Raw genomic sequence first — 21,370 nt, 5'->3', positions numbered from 1 at the left:
CGCTCGTAGTCAGCTGGGATAGGCTCCAGCTTGCCTGTGACCCTGTAGAACAGGATAAAGTGGCTAGAGATAATGAGATGAGATGTTTGGAGAAAGGAAAACACTGCATTTCAGCATAAGAACCTTATCCAATCTGTGAAACATGGTGGTGGTAGTATCATGGTTTGGGCCTGTTTTGCTGCATCTGGGCCAGGACGGCTTGCCATCATTGATGGAACAATGAATTCTGAATTATACCAGCGAATTCTAAAGGAAAATGTCAGGACATCTGTCCATGAACTGAATCTCAAGAGAAGGTGGGTCATGCAGCAAGACAATGACCCTTAGCACACAAGTTATTCTTTCAAAGAATGGTTAAAGAAGAATAAAGTTAATGTTTTGGAATGTCCAAGTCCTGACCTTAATCCAATCAAAATGTTGTGGAAGGACCTGAAACAAGCAGTTCATGTTTGGAAACCCACCAACATCCCAGAGTTGAAGCTGTTCTGTACGGAGGAATGGGCTAAAATTCCTCCAAGCCGGTGTGCAGGACTGATCAACAGTTACTGGAAACGTTTAGTTGCAGTTATTGCTGCACAAGGGGGTCACACCAGATACTAAAAGCAAAGATTCACATACTTTTGCCACTCACAGATATGTAATATTGGATCATTTTCCTCAATAAATAAATGACCAAGTATAATATTTTTGTCTCATTTGTTTAACTGGGTTCTCTTTATCTACTTTTAGCACCTGTGTGAAAATCTGATGATGTTTTAGGTCATATTTCTGCAGAAATATAGAAAATTCTAAACAGTTCAGAAACTTTCAAGCACCGCTGTAGATCTACACACACAGAAATGTTCGCAGAGCCACAGCTGTAACTCAGTTTGGCTGTATAGCTTAAAATTGTGACATAAGTTCACGGTATATCCAGGATATACCATGACTGACTCACATCATATCAGTTTTTTATTTTTTATTTTTTTTGACATCACGAGATACTTATTCAATGGTGGAACTATTTTATGTCACGTGAGCCATCCTTGGCCAATCTCTGCATGGGATTATTTTGATGAAGGATATAATACTCGTTATATCTCACTACCGAGGAGGCACATAATCATCATCATTGTAATCAGTATCATTACTGAGTCTTAATTCAGCAACTGCAAATTCTAGAAAGACAGAAAGAGTGAAGAGGAGAAAAATACAGGAAACAAAACGCTTAACATCACCATGACTGAATTATAAGGTGCATTATACAGTTTGTGACACAACACATATTAAATGATAAATTAATGGCATTAACAGCAGCCACCTTCATCCTCCACAGTGCTGCTGGTGTGAATTTTACGAGCTGACAATGCACAGCTATTCCTCAGAAGAGCCGCAGGCTTTGAGTGCAAAGACAAATTATCCTTTGATATGAAACAGATTGTTTCCTTAAATACCTGCTGTGTTAACGAGGCCCCGATGTTGCGTTTGGATTTCTCCCGTCTCTCTTTTCTGAGTCCGGGGCCTGAGCGGCTGGCCTGGGGAGGCCCAAGCTCACTGAGTGATTAACTAAAGTTTGGAGCTGACAGGCCTGCAAGCCTCTGAGGAGGGACTAGCTGGACTAATATGAGGCTCTGTATAACAAGACCGGACGAGTGATGGAGGGAGAGAGTGAGGAAATGAAATGGCTGGGTATACAAGAGAGACTCCCAGGCAAGAGATGAGAAGGGGGGGGGGAATAAATAAAAAAGGAGAAAGCTGACAGCAGAGAAGTAAGCCCCTAATCAGCGCAGTCCTATCAGATGTCTGAAAGCAGGATGGAGGTGAAACTTGGAAAGATCCAGGTGATGCTTTCAGAGTTCACTTTTCACTGCTAACCTCATTCCCTTGTAGGCCCTTTTGACCATTTTATCAAAATATTCTTTTGTCTGATTTTTCATCGTTATCCAACAAGGACACTGGTGTCCATCACGTATTGTGCATAGTGGTGACAGAGCCTATTATGTACAGCAAAGCATTTCAAAATAGATTAGATGGAAAGTGAATTTTTTGCTCCATCATGGAGGAAACATTTTGAGTGCTGTCAGTGACACCCACGCTTCAAGCCAGACATAGAGCCAGATAAATTTGTAATTCGTCCTCCTGCAGTTGTTCATTTTTCTCATTGCTTTTATTGTTCACTGATCAGTAAAAAAAAAAATCATTATCACATCTTGAATTTTTAAAAGTGACACTTACTATAGTTATTATTTTACTTTATTATGGCTTTAAGTAAGGGCGGCATGATAGCGTAGTGGTTAGCACTGTCGCCTCACAGTAAGAAAGTTCTGGGTTTGAGCCCAGTGGCTGACGGGGGCCTTTCTGTGTGGAGTTTGCATGTTCTCCCCGTGTCTGTGTGGGTTTCCTCCAGGTGCTCCAGTTTCCCCCCAAAGGCATGCAGGTTAGGCTAATTGGTGGCTCTAAATTGACCGTAGGTGTGAATGTGAGTGTGAATGGTTGTTTGTCTCTATGTGTCAGCCCTGTGATAACCTGGCAACTTGTCTAGGCTGTACCCCGCCTCTCACCCATAGTCAGCTGGGATAGGCTCCAGCTTGCCTGCAACCCTGCACAGGATAAGCGGCTATGGATAATGGATGGATGGTTTTAAGTAATTGGTACCACTTGACATTGTGGTTCATTAGAGTCCTCATGAACTGACTCTGAAATTGCAAGATCATTCAGGATGAGTTTATATTGTATACAGGATTAAACAACAAAAGCATCATAATATGGAACATCTGAATAAGTGAAATCTAAATAGGCAAAGGTGATGGTCTAGTACAGGGGTGGGCAAACATTTTGGCTCAGGGGCCACATTGACTTTTGAAATTTGCCAGGCGGGCCGGGCCAACACCAAATTCATACATATCGAACATAAACCGGAAAAGCTTTAGTGTTATTGTAAGGCCTTCACTGACAGAGACCCAAATGCAGATCAGATTGACATTTATTTTAGTTCTCAGTCAACAAAGGCAGAGCAGAAAAATGCTTGCAGTTCAATAGATTGGCACTGGATCCATCCAGAAAAGTTATACACACACACACACACACACACACACACACACACACACACACACACGTGACAGTAAGAAAAGTTGCACACTTAATTCTTAAATTACATCTTTGAGCTGCCAGGATGAGTAGGATGCCAGTGTATTTGTATATTTGTATCATTTTATACATACAACTAAATTGCAGATCATTAAATTGAACTAAATTACATATCAGTACATATCATTTTTGTACATTTTCACTGAACTCGTAGATTTACACCTGAGTGTTTTTTTTTTTTAACCATTCACTTCCAGCCTGCCAGTACAACCAACCACCATTAGTAGGAGAGGTACCACACCATGCCAACATGTTTGCAGTTCAACAGTTTGGGTACCACATCATGCCAACATGTTTGCAGTTCAGTGGTTTGGCACTGGATCCATCCAGCCCACAAAATCAGACAAAACAGCTCAAGAAAGCAAAAAACTCCAAACTGGTTTTCAGGTTCAAAGTCACTCACTGAAATATTTCCAGTCCTCAAAAAAATCAAAACACAGGTTCCAAACAGGTTTTCATATTCCAAAAGGCCACTCATAGATCAGAATAACCTCCACAGGCAAAAGTCCAGGAACAGATATAAGCAGAAGCAAGGTCAGCTGCTCATAATAGACAGGGACATAAATGAGGGGCGGAGCAGACACCCAAAAGCACATGGTACTTAAAAACAAACACCAGCACTACAGCAGCCACCCATGACAACCAAAATTACTAAGAGTTAGACTTTTTATATTATTATGTCTGTAAACATGTGACTACCATCTTATTACAGCTCCAACATAGTTTTAAAAAGAGAAAGTGTTAATACTCACATTCACTCAGCAACCGCTGAGCTGTATTCGTCCGTTCTTGCGCTGACTGGTTGTTAGCATAATTAGCATGCTTGGAGGAAAAGTGCCGTTTGATGTTATATTCCTTTGAAACTGCAACAGTTTCTTTGCAAATAAGGCATACAGCCTTTGATCGGACTTCAGCAAAAAATATTTAGTTGTCCATTCTTTATTGAACACCCTGCACTCACTGTCCACTTTTCTTTTTTTAGGACCACTCACTGTAAAGTTTTATCCTGTGTTCTCGAGATCATCAGTGGCACGGGCGCCAGAATGACTTCCATGGCACGCGCTGCACCACTCTGCAAAAGTAATCTCGCGTGAATACGACTGACTGGAAAGACGGATCTCTAGAACACCTGTCTACGTGATAACACTGACGCTTATAGTTTATAGATCTGCTCAATCATGTTTATATGATTGTCTTCCGCGGGCCGGATTAAAAACGCCAACGGGCCGGATGTGGCCCGCGGGCCGTAGTTTGCCCACCTCTGGTCTAGTATGTGTGTGTTATCTACAACACATCAACAACCGATGTGGTATCCTGACTGAAATGTATTACATGCACTACCACCCCACACCACCAGGTGTGATGGTGGATCCTTTAGAACTAATGAGATACTCAATAGAGAGGTAGTGAGAGAATAACCAGTGACTTGTAACTGGAGTTTGTGTGTAATAAAAAGTTCGGAACGGGATGCCTGTGAGTGACATCGTCCTTTGTGATTAAGTTATCACAACCACAAACTTTTAAAATGTTATATACAATTAGTTATAATGAAGTGTAAGCCATTTACACACACACACACACACACACACACACACACACACACACACACACACTTTCTCTTCTTTTTTATTTAACAATTATTCCACGAAATCGAGTCGTACAGGGGCTGAGAGCCGACTAGGCATGTAACACTGGATTTTCACTGGATTTTGAGAAACAGAGCATTTATATTTTTATTTTCTGCAAATTCGATAAGTAAAAATTTATACAAAATGTCTGACAAAATCATTTCTGCTTAGAATGTCAACAAACTGGCAAAATGACAGTAGCAATTTGTGAAAAATGCTATAATAATGTTGGTAACTCGCCAGCGCCCCCTATAATGATCCCACAATTTCCTTGCGCGCTCCACCCGGATGTGACGTGAAGTGGAACTGCTTTAACTGTATCGAGAGCGCCTCGATTCGTCCTCTCGTGTTCTGGCTACTGGAGTGGTCGGACAGACTGTAGGCACGCTCGCCTACAGTGTTGAGACTAACCGCTATTGTCTGAGAACAGCCTGTTCAAATTAGTTTCGGCCGAACTTTTGAACGACCCGCTAAGTTTCAGCGATATAGTGGTTTTGATTCCAAACCTTTGCAAAGTTTAACTACAGTTAAGTAGTTTTCCACGCTAAGAGGCATTTGCGGACAGCTTCGCTCCTCTCAGCCTTTTCTCGTCGACGCATCACCGGAGGTTTCTCCTGAAGCACCGTGGGCCAGCTAGGCCTCCATCTCCCTGCTTCGTTAGCCGCGGTTGGACGCAACGCGCCGCTAACCTCCTCTCCTCGGACCGCGACCCTCAGCGCGGACATCGGAGAAAGAACTTCCATCGCATTGAGTAGGCACTTGGGCAAATTTTTAATTTGTAGCTTATTCAGATGGTTGTTAGGGTCATGTTTAAGCTTTGAGCTATTTAGCATACCCGCTCAGACACGGAAGGTGTTTGTTTGTTTTTATTGTTTGTTTTGGTTCTGTTTTTTTTCTTTGAACTTGTTAGACAGGGTATCTTGCATGATATCTTTCCTTAACTCCATTGCTAGCTTCCCTATCTGATTAGCAGCGCAGCGACAAGTTTGTTATTTTAAGCTCCGAGGCTAGACCGCTACAAGGCCTAGTTCTCTCCATCCAACACATATACACACTCTCTCTCTCTCTCTCTCTCTCTCGTGTTGAGTTCTTTGCCTAGATAGTCTGTTGGAAATTGTTGTTAAGTGCAGTGTTTGGATCCAGCTGTAGCGTGGTCAGATTCTCCTTAGCAACTTATTGCTAGCTACCTCAGGGTGATACGCTAGCTCGTAGGCTTGTGTTCTCGACTAGGCCTGCAGGCGCCATTTTTCCGACGCCATTTTGATACCTTCTTCATTGAGTTACCTGTGATACGACACCTAGGCACTGACCGCCATTTTGTTTAAGCATTGCCAAAGTGGCTAGTCATTAGCATCTGCCCACAGATACCTACACAAAGCACACATTAGCCACAGAGCTAATCCTTTGTTCTATTTAGCTAACATTCCTTTGTTTTAGCTAACATTCCTTTGTTTTAGCTAACGACAAGCTAGGTCACACACACACACACACACACACACACACACACACACACACCTCCACACACACGCACACACAAGGGATTCTCTTCTTCTCTCTCTTTCCCTCAACTTTATAGTCCAGGTGTAATTGTTCCATTGTTTTGTCTTGTTATTACCTTTGCCGACATTGAATGTATTTTGAGATTATTATTATTAGTGAGTAGTAGACAAATAAAAGCTAATACAATTGAATTGCATTTTACTTGTTCCTGTTGTTTATTCACAAGGTCAACTATTTAGAACTCCTTTTTCCTTCAGAATTTAGCTTTTGTATACAACTGGGTTTCCCATCTAATACAGAGCTACCATTAATCTTGAATGTAACCATTCACGGTGAGTGTTAAGATTAATAATTTAAGATTTTATGAGACTGATCTTTATTTATAAATTGATTAATTTAATTATCAATTATTACATAATTTATAATTTAATTAATCCCAATTCAACCTACATTAAAGTGGTGCCCCGTGTGAGGCTTAGTTTAATGACCTTGTGAATCTCTCAACAATAACTTGTAAACTGCTGTATACCCAAAATCAACTGCCAAGGTATAACACAGATGACTTTAATGGTGAATCATTAACAGTGTGTTAATCACAGAACTGAAATTCAGCTGCCAACCACAGTTAGCTGATAAACTGGTTTAATTGATTAGTACATTAGAGTAATATCTAATCCAAGTACTTAATTAATATTATTAATAATAATCATTATTATTAACTAATTATTAATTGAGCTAATTAATACAAGTGAAACATTAGTGAAAACAAAGTAGCTAAGAAACCACATCAATTATTTAGCAACTTGGATTGAATTAAATTCTAACCTAATCAATCCCTAGTATTAATTTCCTTTAAGTTAATTAATACATTTCGAACAAAATGTCGCGTTCCCCATCAAGGGAGTCAGAAGGGCCCCTCCTCTCTCTCTTCGACGTTGTAGGCGATTTAGGCCAAGTCCCGGAGGATAGGAGAAATTACTTCTGTGATCTGGACCAAAAGGCTCGCTTTGATGAAATACACATAGCCGTTAGGGAACTTAAGGAGCGTACTATGACTCTCCCAGAAGGGCTACCCAAATTGTTCATGATCTACTATAAGGAAATGGAACATGTGTGTATGACCCTCGAACAAGAGAAAAGAACACTAAAACGACAACTGGCCGAAGCTCAAAGGAGAGCAGAAAGCGCGGAGAGTAGCCTCGTGGGCCTGAGAGCCACACAAGATGAACTAAAGCGCGAAATAGAATACCTCAGAGAAGAAGTGATGCAAGCACGTCGCTCAGATGAGGGATCGGCCAAACCCTCCCAATAACAGAGTTCCGCTCTGGAGGAGGAAGAACCTGAGCTTAGAACGGTAGATCAGACACCGCACTCAAGCTCAACTCGCGTGAAAGTCGCGCGATCGCCACCTCGTGGTGCTGGGAGTTTTTACTTTACTCCCCACTACACCCCCTCGCGCTTCAATATCGCTGCAGCCTATAGCCCGCAGAAAACGCCGCGCTACGTACCCTCAGACTCCTCTGACGGAGAGGCCGCCTACAAGCCGAAACGCAGACATAGGCGATATGAGAGCAGCTCAAATAGCGAAGACAGCGAGGACCCCTACGGGTCAAAATCAAAACGCCTCATCGCAGAACGCAAAACTAGGATCCGCCAAATCGACGTCCTTGCGAAAGACATAGAGCGTTTTGAGCCGGAAAATCATAGACACCGAAGCGTTAATGATTATTTCCGGGAAATCGAGCGTAGCCTCCTGGACCTGCCAGAGGCTACGTCGCATGAAAAGGCCAGACTAGTCTGGAAAACTTTAGGTAGTGGCGTACGAGCATTCGTTGAGACCCTACCGCAGTCAGTCCTCGACGACTACAAGAAAATACGTAAGTACTTGAAAGAGGAATACTCGTTGTACGAGGATGAGACTGCTGCGACGATGGGTGCTATTCTGATCAGACAGAAACGAAGCGAACACCCTCGCGAGTACTACCGTCGGCTCTGTGCAGCGTACTTTCAGGGCAGAAGCGAGCCCGGGCTAGAGGAAGATCGCAACTTCAAGTCCCTCTTCCTCCATAACCTTCACCCGTGCATCCGTAACCCAGTAACACTCGCGTGTCGCCAGCGCCCCCAAACTATGAGAGAAATGCGTCGCACCGCACAACTAACGTGGGAGACGTTCGTCCGACCCACAGACCGCCACGAGGACGATCCCAGAGTCCTCAGCCTATATGAGCAGGAAGGTCAGTCCTTAGGCCTAGAAGGGGGTGAAGCCCCAAACCGCGGGCCCCCTTGGGCGAACCCAAACCCCGGCCACCAGACGTCGAGTCAACCCAAAGGTAACTGGAAAGTTCGACAAGCTGGAGCCAAGGGGGAACAGGGCCCCAACGCCAAAGGGCAAGGTAACCGCAAACCTGGCAGTCACGGCCCTAAATCTCAGAATAGCGGACAGTCAAGGCCCCATCGCAACTCCTCTCGAAGGGAGCGGAGCCCTAAGCTAGCTACCGCTAAACAAGCCAACCAAGAGCCGCTTGGGATGGCAGAACTGAGGACCGAATTAGCACGGGTTAAACAACTGCTGAGCAATAAGAACAGGAAGGGTAAGCCGAGCAAGGACAGGGACGAACCGTCAGCATGACTAGGCCGGGACCCATCCCCACCACCACCGCGTGTCTACCTCGTGGGGTGGGGAAAGGACCCCTGCCCAATAGGCAGCGATGAGTTGAAACCACCCCCTCCGTTAGTGAAGCCTGACCCGCAGGATGCACCCCTGACGCAGTTTCTTGGAGATTTGGTTAGGAAAGGCAACGCCAAGCGTATCTATACCCCAGTGGTGGTAGAAGGCAACGTTTCCCTCCAAGCTCTCTTGGATACCGGGTCGGAAATCACCCTGATGTGTTCTAAAGTCTTCACAGAGGTTTCTGATGCGCGGCGCGCGCAAGGTAGACCCATCAGAACCGAACGTTGTGACGTCAACTTGGTTAGCTTCACCCAGAATCAAGCCCCAGTAACAACCATTGCATGGTTAGAACTCACCTTCCAGGGCATGTCCATCACTCACCCCACTTACATCTGCTCTGTTGGGGTAGAACCGTTCCTCATTGGCCAAGACCTACTAGATAGGCTAGCGCCCCTCATTGACTGTCGTCGTGGGCAACTGTGGGCCCAGGTCGCGTCCCCACAGACCCCAGATCCTCGTCGTCATGATTGAGCCTGTTGCGATGAAGTTAGCGTGGAGGCTACTCCACCGATAGCTGAGTCAGGGCAGGTCCCCGAGAACCTCGAGACCACTCCGCTCCACCCTGAGCCGAGTCAAGACGCACCAAACTCAACCGACACTCTTCTCAACCGCAACGCGCTTGATGGCCACCCGTCTTTCCTTTGCTTTCTTGGCGAATCTGCCCCAACCAGGTACTACCCCTGGATATCTGGCAACATTACTGTCAACGGCGTCACGGCACCGGGCGTCAGGTTAGCGCTTTGGTCAGAGAAGTCAGCCATCAGCCAAATGTGGTTTGACATAGTGCGTCAGAGCACTCCTTCCCCTGTCTTTGTGCAGAAGAGCCACCGGCTACTGTCAGCCGAACAACCCCAGAGCCCCATCAAAGCCACGGGCGTCTGCGCCGTGTCGCTCGCCATCGGTCAGAGAGAATTCCTTCATTTCTTGAGTGTCGTCCCCGGACTTCCTGACCCACTGGTCATTGGGGCAGACATCTTGGTCAGACTGGGAGCCCAACTGGACCTAGTCAACCGGGTCATCTGGACCCAAGCCGACGCTGCTAAGCACCCATTCCAAGCTGACCCGGAACAAATGCGGTCAGGACAAACGATTCCCCAAGCCTGCCATGTCGCTAGCGAATTTGACATCGTCATTCCCGCTAGGACTGCTGGTTCCCCTCTTAAGCTGGTCATCATGAAAGACCAACAGTTTCGTAGCTCCCAGGCGTTCTTCCAGCCTCTCAGATTCTTCATGGAGCTTGACTTAGCCGTGTGTGGGACTCCGCTGCTTGAAGTGAGTCATCGTTCCGCTCACCTCCTGGTTCAAAACTCCACGCGGGACGCCATCACGATCCCCGCCCATCGGCCTTTAGGCCTTCTGATAGACCAGGCATTCCATGACTTTGAACTCACCATTCCAGTCATCGGTGAGCTGCGAACGCCGGACACTCATTCCGATCCAGTGGAACCTCCCTGGATTACTCTTCCTTTCCGCATGATCCGCGTCGAACCTCACGACATGCTTCACGACGAGCGCATAGTCATGACCAAAACTAACACCCCGAAACACATGCTGGTGTACGCTCTTGCCACGCAATCGAGCAACGACACCCCTGCAACTGAGGTCGTCGATTCAGCTCTAGGTGAACCGTACCCAGGCTTCGAACGAGAAGTTCAACAACAGCTGGTGAAAGCTGACAGCCTGACCACGGACGCCCAGAGACGACAGCTCCGTGAACTGTTCTACGACTTCAAGGCGATCTGGGCGCGAGATTCCAATGACTGCGGAGTCACGGACATCCACACCGTCCGAATCCCAACAGATCCGAACGCTCCACCGACGTTCGTGCGGCAATACAAAATCCCGTTAGCCGCATACGACTCAATACAAGAAACACTGGACACTCTGCTGGAAAAGCAGATCATTCGCGAGTGTAACTCGACTTACAACTCCCCCTTGTGGCCGGTGCTGAAACCGAACGGCAAGTGGCGTCTCACCATTGACTATAGGCAGCTGAACAAGCAAGTGCCCTTGTCAAGATGGCCCATGATCCATCTGGATCAAGAACTTGCCAAGGTGAAGGGTGCAAAGTTCTTCTCTACTGCCAACGTGGCGAGTGGATTCTGGACCATGCGCGTGGATCCAGCTGACCAGCACAAGCTGGCCTTTTCCTTTGGGAACCGCCAGCTAACTTTCAACCGATGTCCGTTCGGCTACGCGAACTCCCCCGCTGAATTCAACATCTTCTTGCATAAGGCAATGAGCGATGCCGCAGCTCGTGGCAACTTGATCTATGTCGATGACATCCTCATTAGGTCACAGACTTTTGATGCACACCTCGAAGAGATACGCCATGTTCTGTCTCAGCTGTCCAGAGCAGGAGCGAAGCTCTCGGTCACCAAAGGGCAGTGGTGTTGCACCAAAGTTGAATACGTTGGACTGTGCGTTGGGCCAGATGGCATTGAACCCCAGTCGGGGAGGGTGCGGGCTATCCAAGACATCAAAGCCCCATCCAACGTACCCGAACTCAGGAGCTTCTTAGGGGTCTGCAACTACTCCCGACAGTTCATCGAGGACTACGCGGAGATAGCACGACCGCTCACCGAGCTCCTCCGAAAGGATAAACCCTTCCAGTGGAGTGAGCCTCAAGAACTCGCGTTCAAGAGCATGAAGCAGAAGCTCTGCTCTGCTCCCTGCCTCGCGTATCCCGACAAAGACAAACCGTTCTTCTTGGAGGCTAGTTTCTCCACCCACTGCCTGAGCGCTGCACTGTCACAGCAGCATGACAAAGATCGCCGTGTCATAGCATACGCCAGTCGGCCCCTCAGTGCTGTGGAGTTTAAATTTTCAGACTGCGAAAAAGCCCTGCTGGCCACGGTCTGGGCCGTTGAACACTTTCGCAGTTACATTGGTGGCCAGAAGGTGGTGATAGAGACCAATCATCAACCGGTCTCATTCTTGAACAGCCAGAGGCTGAGAGAGGGAAGAGTTTCGAACAGTCGCATCGCAGCTTGGATGATGGCATTACAGGGCTACGACGTCGAGGTGAAGTACGCCCAGAACCACAAGATGGCGCTTGGCCGAGGCCTGGCGGAATGCCAGCATTGCGACTGCGAGAATAGTCCGGATCAAACCGAACTAACAACCGTACCTGCTCTCCCCTCCGACCACCACTACTATGACGAGAACGTCTGCAAAGACCTCCCCACCGCTTACATAGATGGATGCTCATTCCATCATGAACGCAAAGTCCAAGCCGGTGTCGGTATCGTATGGGCGAACGGCCCTATACAAGGGAAATACCAACATCGACTCGGGGCTAAGACTAGCCAATATGCGGAGGTAGCAGCCGTGCTCATCGTCCTGCAACAAGCTGCCCGTGAGAACATCAAGCGGTTAGTCCTCTGCTCTGATTCAAATTATGCCAGGCATAGCTTCGTCTCACACTTTCCCTCGTGGAAGGTGCAGGACATGAAAAACGCAAGGGGCAAGGAAGTGAAGCACTCCGAACTCTTCCTAGCATGCGATCGACTCGTAACCGAACAGGGAATGTGCGTCTATTGGAAGAAGGTGAAGGGACATTCTCAAGTCCCAGGACCTGACAAAGTCGGTAACGATGAGGCAGATGGCCTCGCCAAAGCGGGAGCCGTAGACGGCCCCCTTTGGGAATTCCAGCCATCATGGCTTCCCGAGACGCCACGCCATAACGTAACCACGATTACTTGCCGACAGGCTAGAGCAGGTCAAACTGACGCAGTACCCCAAGCAGGAACCGTGCAACTCGGCCGACTGCCCCAGGACGCCGACCTGGTGTCTATGCAGGAAAGGGATCCCGTGATCCACCAAATCCGTAAGTTCCTTGCGGACCCCGTGGCGTCCCCAATTTCCCCACAAGAGTTGCAACAGTCCCGAGACTTAAATCACCTTCACAATCTCAAAAACGGCTTAAAACTCGAGAAAGGACTCCTGGTGTACACACCACGCAACCAGGGACCTCCCCGGTGGGTCGTGCCCACAGATCATAGGGGGGTCATGTTGCAGTACGCTCACGACAGCCCGTGCGGGGGCCATAGGAACGCTCAGGCGACCTACCAGACACTCCAACAGATTGTCTATTGGCCCTTCATGATTCAGGACGTTACGGAGTATGTCAAAGGGTGCTTGATTTGCTGCCAATTCCGACCAGCCCAACCGTTGAACCGCGCCCCACTGCAAAGCAAAGGCATCTCATTCCCCTGGTCTAATCTCCAGATAGACTGGGTTGGACCGGTGCCGAAATCGGCTCGAGGTAATAAGTACCTCCTGACCGTCACTTGCGTGTTCACGAAGTGGGTGGAATGCTTGCCCGCCCCGAACGAAACCGCAGAGACCACCGCTCTCCTCCTTATGAACCATGTGTTCAGCCGTTGGGGCTTGCCCCTATCCATTGATTCCGACCGAGGTACTCATTTCACCGCAGAGGTCATGAGAGTGTTGTGGGAGATGCTCGGAGTCGAGGCAAAATTCCACATCGCGTATCATCCTCAGTCTTCTGGTCAGGTCGAACGCGCCAACCAAACCATCGTGAGCATGCTTCGCAAGTATGTGAGTCACCATGGCAAAGATTGGGACATCAAACTCCCTCTGGTGCTGATGGCCATTCGGTCCACTCCTCACCGCACCACCGGAGTCACCCCGTTCGAAATGATGACTGGCCGTGAAATGGTTCTTCCCTTACACCTTCTCTACCGACCAGAGGACCTAAGTGTTGCCACTGCGTACACCGCACACCAGTACGTCACCGACTTGCATCGCCACTTGCAGGCCACATTTGCGTGGGCTCAGGAACACCTCGAAAAGAGTGCGAAAGGACAGAAAGCTTACTACGACAGAAAGGCGACACACCGTGAGTACGAAGTAGGCGACAGAGTCCTATACTTCAATTTCACCAAACCGGTAGGAGTAGCCAGAAAATTCTTACCCCGTTGGTCCGGCCCTTTCGAAATCGTCGGTAAACTGTCCCCCGTCGCCTACCGCATCAAAACTTCGAAGCCCAGCCAGGCGCCTTCGTATAGATGGGTCCATAGCAACCAAATAAAGCTTTTTGAGCAGTCCACACTCCATAGGGGGGTGGACAAACAGTAAGTTATAGCCTGCCCAACTTAGTTGCATGCCTCTCAATCCATAAGCGTGCATCTATAAGTAACCACCCTCGTTACCACTCAAATCGGAATAACAAACTCCTGTATGTTGCAGAATGGCCCCTCTCTGGATCCTCGGCATCTTCCTAGTCCTGCAGACCACATTGGCCGGTAACATAGTGGAACCAGGTCCGCCGAGTGGCATTGTTCTCCAAGATGCCCCAGGACTGCTCCTCACCAATTGCCGCGTCCATACCCAGCGCGTGTACACCCGCCTCGATCCTTGGGACGTGTACCGTAAGCATTTTAGATCGCCCACACAAACAAACCTCGAAACCGGGCCTGACTCCGAGATTGGGTCCAACATCGAACACGCCAAGCGTACCACAGTTCACATGCTCGAACAGTTACAGAAGTTCATAGTCACTGAGGAGGAACTCAGCGGCAAAACACGCCCTAAACGGTTCCTCGGAGGACTACTTACTGCTGCATCCGCCATTGGCTCTCTGTTCTCAATGGGCCTCTCTGCCGTTAACACCGTTAGCCTAACCGCGGTCAAACGAGAAATGAACATTCTTAAGGAAGAAATGCCAGAAATCCAGGGTAGACTACTAACTCAACAGGAGGAGCTGCAGGGCCTAGGCAAAACCCTGCAGGGAACCATACTAACCGTTAACATGCATTCTACATTAATCAAGAACACAGTACATGCCGTAGACAGGCTAGCAGCAATCATGAGAAGCGAAGTCAAGTATGTCCGAGTAATCCGAGACCTAATGCAGGACCTGATGAGAGAAGTAAGTAGCTCTCTCAGCACCCTGAGTGGAGGTAAAATCCCACCATATTTGATACCCCTCAGCATGGTTGACAGCATACTCCGATCTACTACCACGACTAACGTTTACTCATCACAGATTCATCTGGCTTATAGTCTTGGCAGTGCTATCCCCATTTTTGTGAACCCTCAAAACCTAGAAATAGGCTTCATCCTCAATCTCCCCGTTATTGAACGGCAAAACATATACAGAATCAAATCTGTCCTTAATGTAGGTTTCTGGAACAACGACGTACACGTACGTTTGCAGACACCTCCCACCATAGCCTATCACGATGACAACCCCTCTATCTACCTCGTCCCTAATTTAGACATGTGCACCTCTACCAAAGATATCCACTGGGTCTGCCCCAGCAATCCCTTTATCCGAGACACCACAGACCGTCTCTGTGGATTGACAAAAGTCCCCGAGCAGAAGTGTGCAGGCAAATTGTCTATTAAAGATGAAGGAATAGGAACTAGAGTAGAAAGAGCTGGTAATCGGTGGCTAATCAACACTCCCCAAACTGAGATTCTGGTATCATATGATCAACATAACACTGCCACTAGAATGAAGATCCCTACCGAAACCTCTCTCCTAAGTGTCCCACTAGGAGCCACTGTTCACGTGGGTGACATCACCCTCCATCACCTTAGCGCTGACCAGTATGAGACCGAGATAGAAATGCCCGATGCCTTCCCAGGTCACGAACTTGAGATAAACTCCACCCTCCAAGCACAACTACTGCTGGAAGGGACCAAAACCGTGCAATTCGATCTTAAGCCCACTGGCATCGCTACCACTTTCTTGAATAACCACGCAAACCCTTCGTCCGATCAAGGATCTTTAATAAGCCGAATTGCGCTGGGATTTCTAGCTAGTGGTTGGGTTATCACAGTCTTCATAGCCATCACTCTACATAGGTACATACTGACACTACACCGCAAACTGGACAAAACGATCTACGCACCTGAGAAATTAGATCGTGGCATTGTCCGATTCTCCATCAGGCCTAAGGCCTCCACTAACTTTCTTGAAGAGTAGGCTTGCTAACACGCTAACTAACCCCTCTTTTCCATTTTCCTTTATGGAGTTTTGATTATTTTTGTTTGCTGTGTGAAATATTGTATGTAGAAGGTAGTTAAGTAGCCATAGTGTAATTGTTTTCATGTCCAAGTGCCTATGCTTTCATGCCCAAGTGCCTATGCATCTTATGGACTGTATGAAATGAATTGAACTGTTGAACTGTGTCTGAAAGACTTTTCACAGAAAGGACCCTTGGAACTACCTCATTGTGGATTACTAGGGACCGTGGGTCGCAGACTAAACACCATGTGCCCATAGGGTATCACTCCTTTCAGCGCCTATGGCCAAGGGGGGAATGTTGGTAACTCGCCAGTGCCCCCTATAACGATCCCACAATTTCCTTGCGCGCTCCACCCGGATGTGACGTGAAGTGGAACTGCTTTAACTGTATCGAGAGCGCCTCGATTCGTCCTCTCGTGTTCTGGCTACTGGAGTGGTCGGACAGACTGTAGGCACGCTCGCCTACAGTGTTGAGACTAACCGCTATTGTCTGAGAACAGCCTGTTCAAATTAGTTTCGGCCGAACTTTTGAACGACCCGCTAAGTTTCAGCGATATAGTGGTTTTGATTCCAAACCTTTGCAAAGTTTAACTACAGTTAAGTAGTTTTCCACGCTAAGAGGCATTTGCGGACAGCTTCGCTCCTCTCAGCCTTTTCTCGTCGACGCATCACCGGAGGTTTCTCCTGAAGCACCGTGGGCCAGCTAGGCCTCCATCTCCCTGCTTCGTTAGCCGCGGTTGGACGCAACGCGCCGCTAACCTCCTCTCCTCGGACCGCGACCCTCAGCGCGGACATCGGAGAAAGAACTTCCATCGCATTGAGTAGGCACTTGGGCAAATTTTTAATTTGTAGCTTATTCAGATGGTTGTTAGGGTCATGTTTAAGCTTTGAGCTATTTAGCATACCCGCTCAGACACGGAAGGTGTTTGTTTGTTTTTATTGTTTGTTTTGGTTCTGTTTTTTTTTCTTTGAACTTGTTAGACAGGGTATCTTGCATGATATCTTTCCTTAACTCCATTGCTAGCTTCCCTATCTGATTAGCAGCGCAGCGACAAGTTTGTTATTTTAAGCTCCGAGGCTAGACCGCTACAAGGCCTAGTTCTCTCCATCCAACACATATACACTCTCTCTCTCTCTCTCTCTCTCTCTCGTGTTGAGTTCTTTGCCTAGATAGTCTGTTGGAAATTGTTGTTAAGTGCAGTGTTTGGATCCAGCTGTAGCGTGGTCAGATTCTCCTTAGCAACTTATTGCTAGCTACCTCAGGGTGATACGCTAGCTCGTAGGCTTGTGTTCTCGACTAGGCCTGCAGGCGCCATTTTTCCGACGCCATTTTGATACCTTCTTCATTGAGTTACCTGTGATACGACACCTAGGCACTGACCGCCATTTTGTTTAAGCATTGCCAAAGTGGCTAGTCATTAGCATCTGCCCACAGATACCTACACAAAGCACACATTAGCCACAGAGCTAATCCTTTGTTCTATTTAGCTAACATTCCTTTGTTTTAGCTAACATTCCTTTGTTTTAGCTAACGACAAGCTAGGTCACACACACACACACACACACACACACACACACACACACACACACACACACACACACACACACACACACCTCCACACACACGCACACACAAGGGATTCTCTTCTTCTCTCTCTTTCCCTCAACTTTATAGTCCAGGTGTAATTGTTCCATTGTTTTGTCTTGTTATTACCTTTGCCGACATTGAATGTATTTTGAGATTATTATTATTAGTGAGTAGTAGACAAATAAAAGCTAATAAAATTGAATTGCATTTTACTTGTTCCTGTTGTTTATTCACAAGGTCAACTATTTAGAACTCCTTTTTCCTTCAGAATTTAGCTTTTGTATACAACTGGGTTTCCCATCTAATACAGAGCTACCATTAATCTTGAATGTAACCATTCACGGTGAGTGTTAAGATTAATAATTTAAGATTTTATGAGACTGATCTTTATTTATAAATTGATTAATTTAATTATCAATTATTACATAATTTATAATTTAATTAATCCCAATTCAACCTACAATAATTATTGAAAAGTTTAAAAAGTACGTTATTACAATCAAATACTTTTATTCCATATTTTGTTGCTTTTTTGTATTTTGGGGGGTTTTCTTTTTCTTCTTCTTTAGGGTTTTTTGGTGGTTGGCAAACTGACTTAAAGGTGAATTACTGTCACCGACTGAGCTGGAGTGTGGAACAGGAGATACTGGGGGGAAAAAAAGTTAAAAAACCCTATATTCTTTTAGCTATTTCTGTTTCTTTTAAATACATGATAACAATTTTCGGGGTTTTGTTTTCAAGTAGAGTTTTTATTTCGTCCTTGGTTGGTTCAGCAACACACTGCCATTTTTTTTCTCTACTCATGGTATATGAGCTGATATTCTCATAGTAGAGTCGCCAATCAGAACGTGCGATTGCTCATATCCAGTGAATGTGGATAGAATAAATATACAGGGTGTTTCAAAAAATTTGATATTATTTGAGATGTAAATATCCCAGAAACTACATAGTGTCAGCAAATGAAACTGAACAGGCTTAATGTTGAGCAATATAAGATTTTTTCCTCAAAAATTGAATGAGAAATTCAAAGGTATGTGGATTCCATGAATGATTTCACAAATTTTCAGTTTTCACAAATCCAATCGCTCGTCCGTCTCTTCCGATGCTGGTGGTTGTCCAGATCCCTTTGCCCTGCACACACAGTCTTCCTCATTGAACTTTTTGTGCCATGTCCAAATCTGCATGACAGTTGGTACATTTTTAGAGAAGTCTCCCATAAATGCACGCTGCACAGTCTTGTTTGACTGTGTTTGAGCGTATTCTAACACACAAAATGCCTTTTCTTTTCTAGTGAATGGCATTTCTATAGCTAAAAAGATAAAAACAACAACAAAAAAAACCCATAAAATTTTGACCTGTTTCCACACATGCGGTTAAAATTTGAATTCAGCTGAACGAGAATTGGCAAAGTTATTAGATTGTGAAATTATATCAAATTTTTGAAACACCCTGGATATTATTATTATTGTTACATTAATTGCAAATTAGTTATGAAGTAATACAAAATACTTTTCTTTCTTTTTCTCTCCATGTGCCTTGCAAACTGACAAATTCATAGGAAACTGGAAGGACACACGGTAGAGTGCATATCTTTGCCAAACCATATATATTTTCAACACCAGAATCAAATCCGCTGAACTGAGGATAATACTAAAGTTGTCCACCAAATTTCATCCAAATCTGTTCACTACTTTTTGAGTTACATTGGGAACAGTTAAAAAAAAAAATCCAGGATCCACATACATATCCAGATTTGCATCAAAATCTAATAAAGTGTTCCTTGCCCCATGGCTCAGCTTTCCTCGAAATTTCATTGAAATTGGTTCACTACTTTTTGAGTTACATTGGGAAAAGTCAAATAAGCAAACAAATGGAGACGAAAACATAACCTCCTCCAACACACTTAGTGTAAGTAATTAAAGATAAATTTCCTTCAGTTAAGATGAAAAAAGTAAAAAAAAAATTAACGTCATATGATTTGATTTTCTTTCGCATTCAAATACCATTATAATAAAAGGTTACAGATGCTATCCATGACCCTTAATCCATTTTTTTCCTATTTTCATACATACAAATTATTATAACTTTACAAATATTCAAACATGATGACTCATAGAAAACTCCAGGAGAAATTTCTCCAGAGTTTCTTTGTTTCTGTTATTTTATATGCTTGACTCAGCTTTTTCCCACTGATCCATTAAAACCTGTCTCAACATTTTCTCTTCCATCTTCAAGGCATCTTCATTTCCCCCAACAGCAGTTCCACACGCACTGTGCTTTCGTTGCTTACCAAATCTGGCTCTACCACTATATCTCCTGTTAATTAACATGTACGTATCTTAGTATTACATCTTGTATAATAAGCAACAGTAAAACATGTATAATATAGTATAGTGTATAGTATATGTACAGTGGTGCTTGAAAGTTTGTGAACCCTTTAGAATTTTCTATATTTCTTCATAAATATGACCTAAAACATCATCAGATTTTCACACAAGTCCTAAAAGTAGATAAAGAGAATCCAGTTAAACACATAAGACAAAATTATTATACTTTGTCATTTATTTATTGAGGAAAATGATCCAATATTACATATCTGTGAGTGGCAAAAGTATGTGAACCTCTAGGATTAGGAGTTAATTTGAAGGTGAAATTAGAGTCAGGTGTTTTCAATCAATGGGATGACAATCAGGTGTGAGTGAGCACCCTGTTTTATTTAAAGAACAGGGATCTATCAAAGTCTGATCTTCACAACACATGTTTGTGGAAATGTATCATGGCATGAACAAAGGAGATTTCTGAGGACCTCAGAAAAAGCATTGTTGATGCTCATCAGACTGGAAAAAGTTATAAAACCATCTCTAAAGAATTTGGAGTCCAGCAATCCACAGTCAGATAGATTGTGTACAAATGGAGGAAATTCAAGACCATTGTTACCCTCCCCAGGAGTGGTCGACCAACAAAGATCACTCCAAGAGCAAGGCGTGTAATAGACGGCGAGGCCACAAAGGACCCCAGGGTAACTTTTAAGCAACTGAAGGCCTCTCTCACATTGGCTAATGTTAATGTTCATGAGGCCACCATCAGGAGAACACTGAACAACAATGGTGTGCATGACAGGGTTGCAAGGAGAAAGCCACTGCTCTCCAAAAAGAACATTGCTGCTTGTCTGCAGTTTGCTAAAGATCATGTGGCCAAGCCAGAAGGCTATTGGAAAAATGTTTTGTGGATGGATGAGACCAAAATATAACTTTTTGGTTTAAATGAGAAGCGTTATGTTTGGAGAAAGGAAAACATTGCATTCCAGCATAAGAACCTTATCCCATCTGTGAAACATGGTGGTGGTAGTATCATGGTTTGGGCCTGTTTTGCTGCATCTGGGCCAGGACAGCTTGCCGTCATTGATGGAACAATGAATTCTGAATTATACCAATGAATTCTGAAGGAAAATGTCAGGACATCTGTTCATGAACTGAATCTCAAGAGAAGGTGGGTCATGCAGCAAGACAACGACCCTAAGCACACAAGTCGTTCTACCAAAAAATGTTTAAAGAAGAATAAAGTTAATGTTTTGGAATGGCCAAGTCAAAGTCCTGACCTTAATCCAGTCGAAATGTTGTGGAAGGACCTGAAGCGAGCAGTTCATGTGAGGAAACCCACCAACATCCCAGAGTTGAAACTGTTTTGTACGGAGGAATGGGCTAAAATTCCTCCAAGCCGGTGTGCAGGACTGATCAACAGTTACTGGAAATGTTTAGTTGCAGTTATTGCTGCACAAGGGGGTCACACCAGATCCT

Source organism: Neoarius graeffei, chromosome 4, assembly GCF_027579695.1.
Source record: "Neoarius graeffei isolate fNeoGra1 chromosome 4, fNeoGra1.pri, whole genome shotgun sequence".
Classification (NCBI taxonomy): domain Eukaryota; kingdom Metazoa; phylum Chordata; class Actinopteri; order Siluriformes; family Ariidae; genus Neoarius; species Neoarius graeffei.
The sequence above is the reverse complement of the archived record's forward strand: the minus strand, read 5'-3'. Positions refer to the sequence as shown.